The sequence below is a fragment of the Carettochelys insculpta genome, unplaced genomic scaffold (genome assembly GCF_033958435.1).
Source record: "Carettochelys insculpta isolate YL-2023 unplaced genomic scaffold, ASM3395843v1 scaffold_0048, whole genome shotgun sequence".
Classification (NCBI taxonomy): domain Eukaryota; kingdom Metazoa; phylum Chordata; order Testudines; family Carettochelyidae; genus Carettochelys; species Carettochelys insculpta.
The window spans coordinates 162,501-165,770 of NW_027439085.1; the positions used below are offsets into that span (position 1 = coordinate 162,501).

At 66.4% G+C, this 3,270-nt stretch overlaps 1 non-coding gene across 1 annotated transcript; it reads right to left on the minus strand.

The window, feature by feature from the left end:
- Positions 1–1,968: 1,968 nt before the first annotated feature.
- LOC142006291 (5S ribosomal RNA) lies at positions 1,969–2,087 on the minus strand. The gene has a single exon (XR_012643396.1). It is a non-coding gene; the product is annotated as a 5S ribosomal RNA (ribosomal RNA).
- Positions 2,088–3,270: the final 1,183 nt, after the last annotated feature.

The window sequence follows — 3,270 nt, forward strand, 5'->3', positions numbered from 1 at the left end:
GCCGATTCCCTCCCGGGGCACCAGGTCAACCTCCGCTTCTTTCAGCGGGGGTTGACCTGGTGGCCGATTCGCTCCCCGGGCACCAGGTCAACCTCCGCTGCTTTCAGCGGGGGTTGACCTGCTGGCCGATTCGCTCCCCGGGCACCAGGTCAACCTCCGCTGCTTTCAGCGGGGGTTGACCTGGTGGCCGATTCCCTCCCCGGGCACCAGGTCAACCTCCGCTGCTTTCAGCGGGGGTTGACCTGGTGGCCGATTCCCTCCCTGGGCACCAGGTCAACCTCCGCTTCTTTCAGCGGGGGTTGACCTGGTGGCCGATTCGCTCCCCGGGCACCAGGTCAACCTCCGCTGCTTTCAGCGGGGGTTGACCTGGTGGCCGATTCCCTCCCCGGGCACCAGGTCAACCTCCGCTGCTTTCAGCGGGGGTTGACCTGGTGGCCGATTCGCTCCCCGGGCACCAGGTCAACCTCCGCTGCTTTCAGCGGGGGTTGACCTGGTGGCCGATTCCCTCCCCGGGCACCAGGTCAACCTCCGCTGCTTTCAGCGGGGGTTGACCTGGTGGCCGATTCGCTCCCCGGGCACCAGGTCAACCTCCGCTGCTTTCAGCGGGGGTTGACCTGGTGGCCGATTCGCTCCCCGGGCACCAGGTCAACCTCCGCTGCTTTCAGCGGGGGTTGACCTGGTGGCCCATTCGCTCCCCGGGCACCAGGTCAACCTCCGGTGCTTTCAGCGGGGGTTGACCTGGTGGCCGATTCGCTCCCCGGGCACCAGGTCAACCTCCGGTGCTTTCAGCGGGGGTCGACCTGGTGGCCGATTCCCTCCCCGGGCACCAGGTCAACCTCCGGTGCTTTCAGCGGGGGTTGACCTGGTGGCCGATTCCCTCCCCGGGCACCAGGTCAACCTCCGGTGCTTTCAGCGGGGGTTGACCTGGTGGCCGATTCGCTCCCCGGGCACCAGGTCAACCTCCGCTGCTTTCAGCGGGGGTTGACCTGGTGGCCCATTCGCTCCCCGGGCACCAGGTCAACCGCACCCTTTTTCGGCCGCCTTCGCCTCCAAATTTTTCCCCCCGTTTCCTTGCCCACTCCTCGGTCACTTCATACGCCCTCCCCCTTACATCCACCGTACGCAACACCTCCACCGGGCTTAATAGTCCACAACCGGGACCCAGGGCCTTCCCCGCTCTCAACAACCTCCACCCACGGTCCCCCTCCACCGGGCTTAATAGTCCACAACCGAGACCCAGGGCCTTCCCCGCTCTCAACAACCTCCACCCACGGTCCCCCTCCACCGGGCTTAATAGTCCACAACCGGGACCCAGGGCCTTCCCCGCTCTCAACAACCTCCACCCACGGTCCCCCTCCACCGGGCTTAATAGTCCACAACCGGGACCCAGGGCCTTCCCCGCTCTCAACAACCTCCACCCACGGTCCCCCTCCACCGGGCTTAATAGTCCACAAGCGAGACCCAGGGCCTTCCCCGCTCTCAACAACCTCCACCCACGGTCCCCCTCCACCGGGCTTAATAGTCCACAACCGAGACCCAGGGCCTTCCCCGCTCTCAACAACCTCCACCCACGGTCCCCCAAGACGCACGTTCCAAGCCTTAACCCTCAGACCATCCACCCCCCCTGGGGGGGACCCCACACCCACCTGACCCCAACTCACTCCCACCAAAAACACCACCACCGCCACCGCCTCAACGGCCTGCCCCACCCAGCACTCCCACACACACACCTGCCCCACCAACGCTCCACACACGCTTTCTTCCCTCTCCCCGACCCGACCCAAGCCATCGCACCGCACCGGGTGAGGGCCTAAGCTTCCTCGCCCGCCCCCCCGCCCCCGACACGCAGGCAGGCAGAGGGAAAGGCCTCAGCGCCCCCCAGGACCGTCGCGCCGCCTTGGCCTCACGGCTTCCCTGCTCCCGCACGGCAGACACACGCCCCGCTCTACCCCCGCTGGGGCCAAAAGCTGCCTACGGCACCTGGGATTCCCAGGCGGTCACCCATCCAGGTACTAGCCAGGCCCGGGACGGTTTACCTTCCGAGATCGGACGAGATCGGGGGCATTCGGTCCGGTATGGCCGTAGGCCCCCGCCTCCCCGGGCTTTAGCGTCAGCAGCCTGGCCTCAGTCAGCCGGGCCCAAACAATTAACCCGGAGGCCGGGCCGAGGGAAAACTTCCTCCGAGCCGGCCCAAGGGGAAGGGAGGACGAGGACGCCGGGCCCGGGAGGTGACAGGACGTGCACGTCAGACCCGGGAAGCTGTGCGCCCCGAGGTTAACCCCCGGGCCGGGGCGGGGAGAGAAAAATGTTCTAAGTCCGGTAGGGACAGCAGGTCAACCCCGGTCCGAGGCGGGGAGAGAAATTTTCCAAGTCCGGCAGGGACAGCAGGTCAACCCCGGCCGCCGTAGCAGAGGTTGACCTGGTGTCCGATTCGCTCCCCGGGCACCAGGTCAACCTCGGGCGCTTTAGCGGAGGTTGACCTGGTGTCCGATTCGCTCCCCGGGCACCAGGTCAACCTCGGGCGCCTTAGCAGAGGTTGACCTGGTGTCCGATTCGCTCCCCGGGCACCAGGTAAACCGTGGCCGCTTTCAGCGGAGGTTGACCTGGTGGCCGATCCCCTCCTCGGGCTCCAAGTCCGGCAGGGACAGCAGGTGAACCCCGGCCGCTTTAGCAGAGGTTGACCTGGTGTCCGATTCGCTCCCCGGGCACCAGGTAAACCGTGGCCGCTTTCAGCGGAGGTTGACCTGGTGGCCGATCCCCTCCTCGGGCTCCAAGTCCGGCAGGGACAGCAGGTCAACCCCGGCCGCTTTAGCAGAGGTTGACCTGGTGTCCGATTCGCTCCCCGGGCACCAGGTAAACCGTGGCCGCTTTCAGCGGAGGTTGACCTGGTGGCCGATCCCCTCCTCGGGCTCCAAGTCCGGCAGGGACAGCAGGTGAACCCCGGCCGCTTTAGCAGAGGTTGACCTGGTGTCCGATTCGCTCCCCGGGCACCAGGTAAACCGTGGCCGCTTTCAGCGGAGGTTGACCTGGTGGCCGATCCCCTCCTCGGGCTCCAAGTCCGGCAGGGACAGCAGGTCAACCCCGGCCGCTTTAGCAGAGGTTGACCTGGTGTCCGATTCGCTCCCCGGGCACCAGGTAAACCGTGGCCGCTTTCAGCGGAGGTTGACCTGGTGGCCGATCCCCTCCTCGGGCTCCAAGTCCGGCAGGGACAACAGGTCAACCCCGGTTCCGGGCGGGGAGAGAAAAATTTTCTAAGTCCGGCAGGGACAG